Source organism: Tamandua tetradactyla, chromosome 17, assembly GCF_023851605.1.
Source record: "Tamandua tetradactyla isolate mTamTet1 chromosome 17, mTamTet1.pri, whole genome shotgun sequence".
Classification (NCBI taxonomy): Eukaryota; Metazoa; Chordata; class Mammalia; order Pilosa; family Myrmecophagidae; genus Tamandua; species Tamandua tetradactyla.
This window is the reverse complement of record NC_135343.1, coordinates 15,947,804-15,963,849: the sequence shown is the minus strand read 5'-3', so window position 1 is coordinate 15,963,849 and position 16,046 is coordinate 15,947,804. Positions and strand designations below refer to the sequence as shown.

The window sequence follows — 16,046 nt, the reverse complement described above, 5'->3', positions numbered from 1 at the left end:
TGAAACTTGTTGTGCTGATGCATCCCTTTATGAAAGTCTGCTTTTTGTCAGTGGTACTGTGTCCTCCTCATTCCAGTATCTGCCATCATGGCCTCATATGGGTTGACCCTCTCCACTGTTGTGAGATTAGGGACAAATTTGGGGTTGAGAAAAGCTTTGGCCTTTCTCCCATATGACTGTAGTGTCTCTCTTCTATCTAACAACCATCATCAAGTCTTTCTTCCAAAAGCCTATCATACTGCTGAGCAGTATGAAATGGTCTCTATCTTCTACAGTATCCTCACAGTAGTGCTCAACACACTCTCAAGTCTTCAAAACAAAGATGTGGCTGCTGCTCTCAGGAAAGTGCTGGGAAGTTAAACCACCTGAATAAATTGGCATGTATAGAGAATAGTATATAAAAGAAATCATAGTTGCAGGGCAACATTATTAAAACAAACACAGACAAAATAGAACAAGCAAACCGTTATTTTTCTGTAGATACTATGTGGTCACATCTCTTTTTCTACCCTCGGCAAACTAATGATCAATCAGATCACTCCTTCCATTTGAATTTCATCCAAGTTTCAAAACTCACTGAGCATCAAGTCCTTTGTTCCATTTTGCATACAATGCACAGTTATTAAGACTCTTCATAATGGCATTTATCCATATTTTAGTTCTGATCTTCATATTTTTATATATATTTTATTTTTATTCCCTTTTCCCAGTCTCCCTCTCCATGTACTCCTGAGGGCTCCTGGCTTCAGTTTCGAAAAGGGCACATTAGGCTGTTTGCACTAGCTGTATGGTCTCCGGTTCTCTGCATCTCTATTCTTCTGCTTTTGTAACCAGGGATTCCCTTTGTGGTGTAGAAACCCTCCCCGGTGACTTAAATCCTGGAATCACCATCCCAGTCACCTTTCGGTCCCTTCTCTAGCTGTTCCTTAGAGCAGGGGTAAACTTGACCTATCCTATTCCTCTATCTTCCAAGAAATGCACTTTCAAATGTAAAGACACCTATAGGTAAAAAGTAAAAGGATGGAAAAGATATTCCATACCAATATTAATCAAAGCAAAGCTGTCCATGCCAGAGACCCAGGTTCGATTCCTGGTGCCTACCCACATAAAAAAAAAAAAAAGCTGTTAAGCAGACCAACAGGCATTGCCCATGTATATGCCTTCCCATGTGACAGAGGTATTCCAGATGCCACAGCCTATCTTTGAAGTCAGGTATCATCCTGTTGATACCATAAGTTGCACACTTTCATGGCCTAAGTAAGAACTGTAAATTGCAAGTTAATAAATTTCCATTGTAAAAGCCAAAAAGAAAGAAAGCTGTTAATCACCTTGGTAAACTTTGGAATGATAAGCAAAACAAATATAAAGTAGAAGACAAACAATACTCAAAAACAAAACTTAAGTGTATACTGCTGGCCTATCTATCTTAGCTGTTTTAGGAAAAGGTCTGTATATTTTCATCATATCTCTTGTAACCTGAACTTACTTGGCAAATGTTGATCACAGAAAAGAATCTTTTTTTAATTGATGAACCTAAAATGTTAGCTACTTTTACGTGGGGAGATTATAAACTGTTGTCGTTCTCTTCTCGATGCTTTCCTGTATCTTCCAAATTTTTTACATGATTCCATAATTTCAATGACCAGAAGAGATTAAAATTAAAGAAAAACTATCAATACTGACAAAATATCTTGTAAAGTCACTCTTAAACTCATTGGATAAGTCCATACTGCTACATAACTTTTTAAACTATACTTTTCATACGAAAACCATTAAAAACGTCCTTTTCTCAAAACAAATGCCTGTTCTGCAGATAACATATCTCAAAATATCATTCGTCAATAAATTTCATTTGGCAAATCCTTACTCCAAAGAATATTTGATTTGGAATGAGAGAAAAACGTGAAATACAAAGCAGTGTAGAAATGTATAATAACTATCGCACCTAGGAAGTTAAGCACATGAATTTCTCTACACTCTCTTACAAAACCAGGCTAAAAATTAAAGTATAAAAAACAGAAACTGTAAGTGACAAAGACTGTCTAAGAGAAAAGAAGAGAAGATGATAGCAGATGAAAGATGTCTACAAAAATTTTGGAAACTGGAAAGCATAGAAACAAATGGTAATTGGCAATTTGTGACATAGTACTTTAGACAGAAGCTGGAGGCATGAGAAGGCAAGTTAGAGCTGAAAACTTTAGAAATGGGTGAAAATATGGTTACAGATCTCTTACTTCACCTTCTCAACTGTTTCTCCCTTATGTTGGCATCCAAGTTACTTTGTTTCATACCGAATTATCCCAAAATTCAATAACTTAAGACAAACATTTTATTTTTCTAATGATTTTGTGGATCTGAAAAATCGTAAAGTCTCATCTAGACAGTTCTTACTTGAGGTTTCTCATATCATTGCACAGATACTGGCTGGGGAGATAGTCATCTCAAGGCTCACTCACATGATTGGCAGGTGATGCTGGCTGTTGGTTGGTAATCCAGCTGGAACTGTTTCCTGGAGCACCTATATATGGCCCTTCCATTATGACGATCTTGCAGTAGCCAGACTTAATACATAGCAACTGATTTCCCCCAGAAGGAATGTCCCGAGGGAACCATGCAGAAGTGACATGGCCTTTTCTGATGTAACCTCCAAGGTCACAAAGTGTCACTTCAACTGCATAGTGGTTACAAGCAAGCCACTAAAGGCCAGTTCAGATTCAAAAGGAGGAACACAGAATCCACTTCTTAAAGGGGAAGATTAAAAAAAGAATTTGCGGGCATATATTAAAACCTGACACATAGTAAAAGACTGGAGGTTTATTCTGAAAAGGCTGAACTAGAAAAGAAAGGCTATAGACCTAGAGATACCATTCTTAGGTAAAACCAAGAGTAAGAACGCTTACTGAAAATTGGGGATTAAGCTACAAATCTGCATAATGAATGCTAAAACCCTCAGCCCTCTTTCCCAACTCAACTCAAAGAAATCTTAACATTCTTCAAGCAGACAATAGTTAAGATTTCAATCTGAGGAAATTCAATAGTCCCTGAGAAAAACACGTCCAGATTACTGACACAGAAATACCCCACAAAATGGTCAGGTCTCCTTAATGACCCTACCAGATGACAGTCTCTATCCACATAAAGCATCCATCATAAACTTTACATGAACAGACATCGAAGGACTACCTTATATCGAAGGAAAATACTGTACACGAAAAACAGAATAAATCAAACAAGCTAAAAGGAATCAGAAAGAATACAGGACTAGAAGAAACTAAAATATCCTTAAGAGAAAATAGTACCGTATTTATAAAACAAGAATAAATGCTATAGAAAAAAACTCAGAGAAAAGAAATGCACCAGAAATTAAAAATGACAAAAATTTTTTAAATCCAATAAACGTTTAGGAAACCAAACAGGAAAAACTGCCCCAAAAGTAGAATTCCCCTACACCCTCCTTCCCTGCACCCCAAAAACACAAACAAGAGACTCCATAGAGAATAAAAATTTTGGAATTCAGTCTAGGGTGGGGTCCAACTGTAAAGAGAACTTCAACAACGAAAGAAAACTTTTAGAAAGCCAGTAAGCAGAATCCTCACAGAAACAATAATAACAAAAAATAATGTATACTGCTTCTATAAAACAAAAGTAGGATCCTATCAAAATAGAATATGACTGCCTCAATGCCACCTCAAGAAAAACCCTGCCAGATGATTTTTGGAAGTTTAAATAAGCCAAACCCAAACTGTATAGCAAATAAAAAGGAAATGTGAACATCACGTAAGTTCAACCTAGGAAGTACACATCCCAACCAAAAAGTATTCCAAAACAGAGAACAAAAAACAGAAGAGAAGAAATTATCAAAGAAATAATATGAGAAAAATTAGTTATCAGAGCTGAGGTTGCAAATACTCAATCTCTAAAGGTCTACCACTTGCAAAGGGGGAAGCAGAGGGGTGGGGGACGAACCCATGTTTACATAGATCACTGTGAACTTCCAGAACACCAAGAATTAAGAGAAGCTCTTAGAAGTTTCAGGGGGCTAAGAATGGGACTGTAAAGTTAACTGCACAAAACAAGAATCCAAATGGCATGAGACTTCTCATCAACAAAACTAAATCACAGAAAATTCCTTTGAAGCTCTATACTGGAAAATCAAATAATGTGCAATTGAAAAAATCATTAGATAGACGGATCGGGGCCAAGATGGCGGCTTAGTAAGGTGCGTGTGTCTCAGTTCCACCTCCAGAACAACTACTAAATAACCAGAAACAGTACAGAACAGCTCCCGGAGCCACGACAGAGACCGGACACACAGCACACCCCAGTCTGGACTGGCTGGTCCGACTGCGAGACTCTGCTGCGGTGAGATCCCCGAGCGGCGCGCGCTTCCCTAGGCCGCGGCGGCTGGCTGCCGGCGCCCCTCCCTCCCTCCTTCCCGGGCCGGCTGAGAGTCTCGGAGAGGCAAGTTTCCCAAGCCGCAGCAGCCGGCACCCCTCCCTCGCGGGCAGCTTCCCAGACCGGCTACGAGTCTCAGATCAGCGAGATCCCCCAGCCGTGGAGGCCGGCGACCGGCGCCCCTCCCCCACAGGCGGCTACCCGGAGGGAAAGGAAAGAGTCTCCAACAGTAGCAGGGACTGAGTTCAACCAAACACCAATAGTGGCATTAATAAACAAATTCTTACTACTAAAAATAGGCCCCCAGCTCAGGCGAAACTGATCAAGGCGGAAGTCGCCTATTGGGCTAACTGAAAAAGAGGAAAGGGGGCGAAACAGAGCCTTCTGCGGCTGTTTCTATGGAGGCTTGGTGCCTCTGGGCTCAGCGCCGGGATTACACAGGTTGCAACTGCCCCAAACACAGAAACAGGCTGCTTTCAGGGCTCTCTACCACCTGAACCTTCCCCACGGGAGGGGTGAAATGCAACTCAGGTGGAATCCCTCTCTCAAGGAATTCAGATCCCAGGACTTCGCAATTTGAAGCCATTAAAACCAGCCTACAACCTTTCCTCTGTCTCCACCACACACACAGCAGGGAGAGCCTTCCAAAGTTAAAGGAGCCACAACATCTTTTGCTGGTGGGACCCGCAGACAGACAAGCGCCACATACTGGGCAAGATAAGAAAAACAGAGCCCAGAGACTTCACAGGAAAGTCTTTCAACCTGCTGGGTCTCACACTCAGGGAAATCTGATTAAATGTCCACAAACCAGCAAAAAATAACAAATCACACCAGGAAAATTGAAGAATAGTTCAAATGAGATACAGGAGCTGAGACAACTAATTCTGAATATATGAATAGAAATGGAAAACCTTTTCAAAAACCAAATCAATAAATTGAGGGAGGACATGAAGAAGGCAAGGGATGAACAAAAAGAAGAAATGGAAAGTCTGAAAAAACAAATCACAGAACTTATGGGAATGAAAGATACAGTAGAAGAGACAAAAAAAAAACAATGGAAACCTACAATGGTAGATTTCAAGAGACAGAGGTTAGAATTAGTGAACTGGAGGATGGAACATCTGAAATCCAAAAAGAAACAGAAACTATAGGGAAAAGAATGGAAAAATTTGAGCAGGGGCTCAGGGAATTGAATGATAATATGAAGCGCACAAATATACATGTTGTGGGTGTCCCGGAGGAGAAGAGAAGGGAAAAGGAGGAGAAAAACTAATGGAAGAAATTATCACTGAAAATTTCCCAACTCTTATGAAAGACCTAAAATTACAGATCCAAGAAGTGCAGCGCACCCCAAAGAGAATAGATCCAAATAGGCGTTCTCCAAGACACTTATAGTTAGAATGTCAGAGGTCAAAGAGAAAGAGAGGATCTTGAAAGCAGCAAGAGAAAAACAAGCCATCACAAACAAGGGAAACCCAATAAGACTATGTGTAGATTTCTCAGCAGAAACCATGGAGGCAAGAAGACAGTGGGATGATATATTTAAATTACTAAAAGAGAAAAACTGCCAACCAAGAATTCTATATCCAGCAAAATTGTCCTTCAAAAATGAGGGAGAAAAAATCATTAGATAGTTATATAAACACTTTAAAGATAATAGAGGTAAATAGTTATATAAACACTATAAAGATAATAGAAGTAATTTCTAGAAAAGCCAACAGATATTCTCAGAAATGCTTTTTTTTTCTGGGAAGGCTACTTTGTTTTTTCATTATAAAACTTTCTATATGAATGGTTTTTGTTTTAGGCTGAATGCATGTTTCTTTGATTTTTAAAAAATGCTAAATATGAAAAAATCTTTGAACTACACTCAAATGACCACTAAAAAAAAAAGTTAAATTAACCTCATTTTCTAATTGCCTTCCACTATAAACATAAATTACGTTTCCCTGGATTAAAAAAAAAATCATTTCTAAAGCTAATAAAATGGCATTTAGAAATGAAGAGCTCTAGTACAAAGCAAATTTAAAGAAAAAATGCTTGCTGATAACAAACAGTAATTACAGATCTGAAATAGCTGTACTGGTCTGTTATGTTCAAATTAGCCAAAATACTAAAAGTCTGAAATCCAATAGCAAAAAAAGAAAGAAAGAAACAGCATATAATTTGATTAATTTATGTTATGGCTTCTAGTCTCAGATTCAAATACTTCACTTTGAGGTTGAATTGTGTCTCCCAAAAAGACAAGTTCAAGTTCTAACCAACCCCCTAGCTCTATGAATGTGAATTTATCTGTAAATAAGATCTTTGAAAATGTTATTAGTTAAGGTTGAAAATGAAATAGGACAGGGCCTTAATCCAGCATGACTAGCGTCCTTACAAGCAGAAAAAAATGTGGTCAGAGACAGAGAGAAAGAGAGCCATGTGACAAAGAAAGAAACTGAATTATGCCGCCACAAATGAAGGAACATCATGGACTGCCCACGACCACCAGGATTCAAGGGAGAGACACAGAAGGCATTCTCCCCTTTAAGAGAAAGTATGAAGTCGAGAGCATGGGTTATCAGGTTGAGGCCTACTGTAAGGGTTCCTAGATTGTAAATTCTTAAAGCAGTCACATATATTCAGGAGTTGTAACTGGAAAAACAAAAAAAGAAAGCATGACTGCCAACACATTTATTTCAGACTACTAGCCTCCAAAACATCGAGACTCTAGATTCCTATCGTTTAAACCAACTGGTTTGTGGTACTTTATAACAGTAACCCTAGCACATTAAGACAGATGGTAATTAAACCCCCTGAGAATGAGAATGAGTGTAAGTTAAAAAAAAAAAAGAGGACGAAGAATTAAGGTCTAAAACACTCCAACATTTAAAGGTAAGGACAGGAGAAAGGAGTAATAAAGGAGATTAAAAAACAGCAACCAGAGTTGTAGAAAGAAAAAGGGAATATGGTACACTTGAAGAAAAAGGAAAAGTATTTTTTACAAAGGAAGAAATGATCAACTACGTCAAATGCTGCTAATAGGGCACTGTCCTATCACATAGAATGACCACTGGATAATTACTAGAGCAGCAATTCACTATATGCTTCTTATGTAGAAGGAATTATTCTACATATTTACATGCATTAACTCATTTAATCCTCACAACAATGCTGTAAGGTACTATTGTAGTCACCACTTTACAGATGAGCGAATATAAACAGGTTAAGAAATTTACCAAGGATACATAGTCAAGTGGTAAAACTATGACACTATTTTCACATAGTCCAATTCCAAAGTCAGATCTCTTAACCAACAATCCATACTCCCTGCACCTCACAATTGGGTCAAAAAGGTCTCTTGCCAATTCTCTCTTTCTTCTGGGGCTGGTAGAAATGTCTTATGTTATATTTAAGTGATAAAGAAGCCGCAGATTTGGGCTTTGTAAGGTGGTAGTAAAGAAAGCAGGCCTTTGACACCCCCCCCCTTTGGTTCTAGACCATTCAGGCCTACCTAACATTTAAAACGTATATGCAGTATCCAGCTGCACTTGATTCTGGTGGCTAAGCCTTTAATGAGTAAATAAAGCATTAGTTTTGTCTTATTTATCCTACTTTACATAGTTATTTTCTACCAGAACCACGTGAGAAGGAAATTCTAGGGCAGACCTTTGGTATTCTTCACTGAAATGGATTGATTTCATTATACTACCCAGCAGAAAATACAGTAAAGTAGTTAGGGACATGCACATAGGAAGAATTCTGAGAAGATGGCATCACAGTTTAATACCACTGAGCACAACCTCCCCCCCCCCACCCCAAAAAAGACCCATGGACAAAATCTTCCACATTTAGATAACAAAGTTTTCCCCTATAAACCACTAACAGCTGTAAGTCCCGAGTGTTTTAAGTATCTGTGCGAGAGATAGCATACAGCAAGCAATTAAGCGTCTGAAGATCCTGAAATAAGAGAAGCCCCAAAACCACCAATAGCAAGTTACTGGAAAATATGATAGGCCAATCTAATAATAGCCAAAACTGGGAAGGGATTCTGCAAGATCCAACTGATGAGATAGTGCTGGAGCAATATGGACCCTACAACACTGAAAACTAACAAATAAAAGCACCCTTGCCAGATAAACTCTCAGAGTGATGAAAAACTGCCAGGAAAAGAAATAAAATTGCAAAAGACAGTGTCCACCACACTTGCCTCAAGTTCGAGAAAACCAATTTTCCATAAAAATGACCAACAAAAGATATCAAGGTCTATACAAAATAATTATAAAATCTAAATATATAAATTATAAATTATAATTATATAAGTTAAATATATACATAAATTATATACTATATTATAAAATATAAATATAAAAATAATTACAAAAAATAATTAAATATAATTTTTTAAAAGAATAAAATAAGGAAATAAAGTCCCTACAGTCAAAGAAAGTGTACCAGAAAAATAAATGCCAATTAAATAGATGAAATTTATAACTTAGTATTTCAAAACAAGCCAAAAGAAATTAAAAACAAAGTTATGAAAGAAAAACAAACTAGAATTAGAAAACTCAGAAAATAGGTAATCAAGGAAGAAAAAGGAAAGAATTAAGATTTTTTCAAATCATTGCAAAATAGATTCAACATTAAATATAACAGAACAGTGACGCAACTGTAGCTTAGTGGCAGAATTCTCACCTGCCAGAGACCCGGGTTCAATCTCTGGAGGCTGCCCATGCCAATATAAATAAATGTAAGAGAAATTCACAGAAGAAAACTAAAGCAATGTGACAGAATACTAAAAAACTACAAGTCAAGAAAGCTTTCCTGAAATAAAACCACCCAAAACTACATATTGAAAAGGTACACTACGTACCTGGGAAAAACTGACCTAGAAGGAACACTAAGACAACCCAGTTAAATTATTAGGCTTAAAAAAAAGAAAAATCCTTTGGCATCCAGACAGAAAAACCACCTTACATATGTGGGAAAGAAAATCAGATTGTCAAACTTTGACAGTAAAGCTCTCTATGCCAGAAGACAGTAATATTTAAGATATGCAAGGAAAGAATATTTGTCACAGGTTTTGCATCCAGCTACACTGATCTTCAAGTTATTAAGGGTGTAAAATGTTACAAACAAACACGAAAGAACAAAGGGAATACTGTTACCATGAGGTCCTCCAGAAAAACCTGACTTGAGACAATGACATAACAACTGATAAAAATCTAGGATGTGAGGGCTGAAGATAAGAAAGATAAAGAAGTGGCTAATGAAAGCAGAGTCAGACAGGTAAGTATGACTATTAGCTCAGATCCTTGCAGCCTGCCATCATGGGATGTCAAAAGCTAGAAACAGCAGACTATATATTATCAAAGATCCAATTATTATATATTATAGGTCATAGAATCCGCAGAAACCTAAGTATGCTCCTCTCTTTCAAATCCCAACCCTTCCTCCCTAGATGACATTTTCTTTTTTTAACATTAAAAGAGAAAATATGGATTTTGGCATGAAATAGATTCAAATGCCAGCTCTATCATTTTTTGTGTAATTCCAGATTAATCATTTAATTTCTCAAAGTCTTGCTGTATTCATCTTAAAGACAGAAGTGATAAGGGCATCTACATCTTTGTAATAACTGAATGATACAGTGCAGGTCAACAGCTTAGGTCAATGTCTGACTTAGAGTAAGTGCTCTAACGTATTATCTATCGTTCTCATTATAATCCATAAGTCATAGGTTAATCTAGCAAAACCAACCTAATACATAAATGAAATCAGACTTATTTCAACAGCCAAAAAAATTTTATAATTTATGTCCCAAGACCAACTTTCTGCATTGACATATCAACAAAATATCTGACATTGAAAATGACTGCCCTATAGAAAACAACATCATGATCCTCAAGTTTTTTCAATTAGGTTCAACTATATTTAAATATCCTTTAAAAAATAATTTGAGAAGTCTTTTCAACAACTCCTGTAGCCAGCAAATCTGGAAGAAACAAAAAATAATTAACTACATTATAAGTACATTTTAGCTGACTATATAGATACCTGCCTGCTTATTTTTTTTCCTTTTTGTTTCTTTTTAAATTTTTTATTAGTTAAAAAAATTACAAGAAACACAAACATTCTTAATATATGCTCATTCCATTCTAAATATATAATCAGTAATTCACAATATCATCACCTAGTTGCATATTCCTCATCATGATCATTTCTTAGAACATTTGCATTAATTCAGAAAAAGAAAAAGACAACAGAAAAATAAAATGAAAACAGAAAAAAAAATTTTTTTACATACCATACCCCTTACCAATCCCTTTCATTGATCACTAGCATTTCAAACTAAATTTATTGTAACATTTGTTCCCCCTATTATTTAGTTTTATTCCATATGTTCTACTCATCTGTTGACAAGGTAGATAAAAGGAGCATCAGACACAAGGTCTTCACAATCACACAGTCACAAGGTGAAAGCTGTATCATTATACAATTATCTTCAAGAAATACGGCTACTGGAACACAGCTTTACATTTTCAGGCAGTTCCCTCCAGCCTCTCCATTACATCTTGACTAACAACGTTAATATCTATTTAATGCTTAAGAATTAAATTTAATCCTCCAGGATAACCTCTCAACTCTGAAATCTCTCAGCCATTGACACTTTATTTTGTCTCATTTCAGTCTTTCCCCTTTTGGTCAAGGTTTTCTCAACCCCTTGATGCTGAGTCTCAGCTCATTCTGGGATTTCTGTCCCACGTTGCCAGGAAGGTCCACACCACTGGGAGTCATGTCCACTAGACGGGGAGGGTGGTGAGTTTGCTTATTGTGTTGGCTGGAGAGAGAGGTCACATCTGAGCAACAAACAAGGTTCTCTTGGGGATGACTCTAATTTTAAGCAGGCTTGACCTATCCTTTGTGGGGTTAAGTTTCATACGAACAAGCCCCAAGGCTGGGGGCTCAGCCTATGGCTTTGGTAGTCCACACTGCTTGTGAGGATGGGTAAGGGGTATGGTATTATAAAAAAATTTTTTTTCCGTTTTCGTTTTATTTTTCTATTGTCTTTTTATTTCTTTTTCTGAATTGATGCAAATGTTCTAAGAAATGATCATGATGAGAAATATGCAACTAGGTGATGATATTGTGAGTTACTGATTATATATTTAGAATGGAATGAGCATATATTAAGAATGTGTTTCTTGTCATTTTTTTTAACTAATAAAAAATTAAAAAAAAAAAAAAGGAAAAAAAATAAGTAGACAGGTATCTATATAGTCAGCTAAAATTCTGTCCACAGAATTCAACTTGGGGAGGTTGAATTTTCCCCCTTCCTCACCATTCCCCGAAGGGGATTTTGCAAATACTTTTCCGCTCACTGATCAAATCACTCTGGGATTCATTGGAGCATCATTCTGGACAAACCAACAAAATCTCATGTCCTACCCAAGGTTCCATGTACTTATGTTGTTCAACCATCTACATAAGTTATATTAGGAGATGCACTAGTCAAAATATAAATTTTGTACTAAATAAACATTTTTTGCTTTAGTCTCACACATAAGTTGAAATTTTAAAATATTAATTACCATCTATTTTCACCACCCTGCAATAATGACATTCCTGTGTTCTTCCTCACACAAAAACATTTTTTAAATTTGTACATTTAGTCACTATCATTATACACTCTAGGCATTCCTAGACTACACCATCTCAATCTTTATCGTCTATCTTTCTTTGTGATTTCATTTATGCCCCCAGGCCTCCTCCTTCTATCATTCTCACATTCAGCTTCATTCAGTTTTTTAACATAATTGTATTATAGTTAGGGAGTATTGTGCTGTCCATTTCTGAGTTTTTATATTCAGTTTTGTTGCACAATCTGTATCCCTTCAGCTCCAATTACCCAATATCTTATCCTATTGCTATCTTCTGATGGTCTCTGTTACCAACAAAATATTCCAAGTTTATTCACTAATGTCAGTTCATATCAGTGAGACCATACAGTATGTGTCCTTTTGTTTTGGCTAATCACACTCAGCATAATGTCCTTAAGGTCCATCCATGGTGTTACATACTTCAGAACTTATTAATCTGTCTTACAGCTGCATAATATTTCATCGTATATATATGCCACAGTTTGTTTAGCCACCCGTCTGTTGATGCACACTTTACAATTACCATCTCTTTGTAATTGTAAATAATGCTGCTATAAACATTGGTGTGTAAATGCCCATTTGTGTCCTTGCCCTCATGTCCTTTGAGCAGAGAAAGCATATAGATGGATCCTGTTTTTTAGTCCATTCTGCCAGTCTATGTCTTTTGATTGGGGAGTTTAATCCATTAACATTAGTGTTATTACTGCATGAGTAGTACTTTCTTCTACTATTTTGCCTTCTGGATTTTATATGTCATATCTAATTTTCCTTCTTTTTACCTTTACTCATACTCTTCCTTTCTACACTCTTCTCCACACCTCTCTCTTCTGTCTTTACATATCTGTCTCTAGTGCTTTCTTTAGTATTTCTTGCAGAGCTGGTCTCTTGGTCACAAATTCTCTCGGTAATTTTTTTGTCTGAAAATGTTTTAATTTCTCCCTCATTTTTGAAGGACAATTTTGCTGGCTACAGAATTCTTGGTTGGCAGTTTTTCTTTTTAATAATTTAAATATATCATCCCACTGTCTTCTTGCCTCCATGGTTTCTGCCGAGAGATCTACACATAGTCTTATTGGGCTTCCCTTATACTTGATGGACTGCTTTTCTCTTGCTGCTTTCAAGATTCTCTCTTTCTCTTTGACCTCTGACATTCTGATTAGTAAATGTCGTGGAGTACATCTATTTGGATTTATTCTCTTTGGGGTACACTGCACTTCTTGGATCTGTAATTTTAAGTCTTTCATAAGAGTTGGGAAATTTTCAGTTATAATTTCCTCCATTAGTTTTCTCCTCCTTTTCCCTTCTCTTCTCCTTCTGGGACACCCACAACATGTATATTCATGTGTTTCATATTGTCTTTCAATTCCCTGAGTCCCTGCTCATATCTTTCCATTTTTTTTCCCCACAGTTCCTTTTTCTTGCCAGATTTCAGATGTTCCGTCCTCCAGTTTAGTAATCCTATGTTCTGTCTCTCGAAATCTACCGTTGTAGGTGTCCATTGTTTTTTTCATCACTTCTACCGTGCCTTTCATTCCCATAAGTTCTGTGATTTGTTTTTTCAGCCTTTAATTTTTTCTTTTTGTTCATTCCTTGCCTTCTTTATATCATCCCTCAATTCACTGATTTGCTTTTTGATGAGGTTTTCCATGTCTGTTCATATATTCTGAATTGTTCTAGCTCCTGTATCTCATTTGAATTGTTGGTTTGTTCCTTTGACTGGGCCATATCTTCAATTTTCCTAGTGTGATTTGTTCTTTTTTGCTGGCATCTAGGCATTTAATTACCTTAATTAGTTTGTTATGGAGATTGCTTTCACTTCTTTTACCTAGGGTTTTCTTGCTGGATGAATTTGTTGTCTATCTGTTCACTGGCATTCAGTTCAGCTTTTTCTGGACCTCCAGCTTAAGTTTTGTTTAAGAGAGGAGAATTTTTCAGTTCTTGTTTTCTTGTTTCTTGCCCTGCTTGTATGGTGCCTATTTCTCCCCACCCTTAGGAGGGTCTACTTATTATTACAGACCCCAACCGGATTTTCCCAGACCAAACTGGCCTCCTATCAGGAGAAAAGTGTCACCTGCATCAGTTTTCCCTGAGGGTAAGACCCAGCAATTTGAAAGACTTTCCTGTGAAGTCTCTGGGCTCTGTTTTTCTTATCCTGCCCAGTATGTGGTGCTTGTCTGCCTGCAGGTCCCACCAGCATAAGATGCTGCTGTACCTTTAACTTTGGCAGACTCTCCCTGCTGGGGCGTGGTGGAGACAGAGGAAAGGTTGGGTTGTAAGTTGGTTTTAATGGCTTCAAATTACCAAGCCCTGGTGTCTGAATTCCTCAAGGGAGGGGTTCCACCTGAGTTGGGTTTCTCCCCTCCCCTGGGGAAGGCACAGGCTCCAGACAAGACCTCAAACGAGCTTGTTTCTGCCTATGCCTGGAGCAGTTGCAGCCTGAGAAGCCCTGCCGCTGTATCCATAGGCAGTCAAGCCTTTGTAGAAACACAGCCACAAAAACCTCTGTTTCCTACTTTTTTTTTTCTTTTTCCGTCAGCCCTGCCCCTTGGCGCTGGGACAAAAATGAGCGACCTCCACTTTGACCAGGTTCACCTGAGCTGGGGGCCTATTGTTAGTAGTCAGAATTTGTTAATTAATTCTACCATTGGCATTTGGATGGGCTCAGCCCCTGCTGCCGGTAAACTCTCTTTCCTTTTCCCTCTGGGAAGCAGCCTGTGGGGGGAGGGGCGCCGGCCGCTATGGCTTGGGGAACTCACGGTTCTGGGGGGGCTCACAGCCGGTCCAGCTGGTCCAGACTGGGGTACGCTGTGTGTCTGGTTACTAACATGGCCCCAGGAGCTGTTCTGTACTGTTTCTGGTTATTTAGTAGTTGTTCTGGAGGATGAACTAAAAATCCTGCCTGCTTATTTGAAATGCAGTAAAATCACTGCATTTAATGAATTATCCTCTCTTAAGTATAACTCCCTGTCAGAGACATGAAGGGGTATCAGCAGCATTAGACAGCTTTATTGCCAAAAAAGAAAGTTCAATTAATTATGAAAAATTCACATTATTAGGTGTGAACTCAATACATAAAGTCCTATTTTGCTGTCCAACTTTTCCTTGTAGATGAAGACTCCCTGACTTTAACATATAATAAAAGTATCCATATTATGTATACAGTTTGACAGATTATGGCAAATGTATACACTTGTGTAACTACCACCACAATCAAGAACATTTCCTTCAGTCACTCCCAATAGCTTCTTCATGCCCTCTTAAAGTCAATCTCCCTATGACTCTCCCTATGACCTCCAGACTTGGACAACCACTGTTGTGCTTTCTGTTAGAGTAGTTTTGCCTTTTCTAGAATTCAAAGTAAATGGAATTGGGAAATCCATACTCCTTTGTGCCTGGCTTTTTTCATTTAGCATGTTTCTGGGATCCATCCACATTGTTGCATTCATCTTCAGTACATTCCTCTTTATGGCTTCCATGGCTTTTTTAAACTTTGAAGCCTAATAACAGATTTGGAGCAAAAATAAGGCAAAGCCTAAAGAAAGTAATTTAGGCCTGTGTAAAGAACTTATTATCTACTGGCACATGTCTATTAAAACACAAGGAGAGACAAGCCACAGCGGCTCAGCAGGCAGAGTTCTTGCCTGCCATGCCGGAGACTCAGGTTCAATTCCCAGTGCCAACCCACGCAAAAAAAAAAAAAAAAAAAAAAAAAAAGGAAGTGCATGGGTGGTTCAGTGGTATAATGCTTGCCTTACATACAGGTCTGGGGTTCGATTCCTGGACCATGCACCCAAAAACAAAAGGGAATTTTTTTTCTCTTGACCGTAACACTATATTTCTAAAGCAAATGTTGCTGAAATCAAAAGGAGTTCATGCTTATATTTGTATTTGACTACATGGATAATGAAACAAGGACTAGAGTGACCTTTGGCCTTTGAGATGATTTTATGCTTGATCATTTTATTACAGATATTGATTTCAAACATTATTAAAAGAGCTCACTTACTT

At 37.6% G+C, this 16,046-nt stretch overlaps 1 protein-coding gene across 5 annotated transcripts in view; it reads right to left on the bottom strand.

Moving 5' to 3' along the window:
* The window catches only part of PPM1B (protein phosphatase, Mg2+/Mn2+ dependent 1B), a 147,703-nt gene that overhangs the window by 94,121 nt on the left and 37,536 nt on the right, over positions 1-16,046 (bottom strand). The window contains exon 1 of one of the 5 annotated variants that reach the window (XM_077134124.1): positions 2,392-4,337. The exons of 3 other annotated variants lie outside the window; for them this stretch is intronic. The gene's annotated coding sequence lies outside the window, so the exon portion shown is untranslated. Of the gene's footprint in view, positions 1-2,391; positions 4,338-16,046 lie in introns of those variants that run through there. One more of the 5 variants, XM_077134125.1, reaches the window with a different exon arrangement.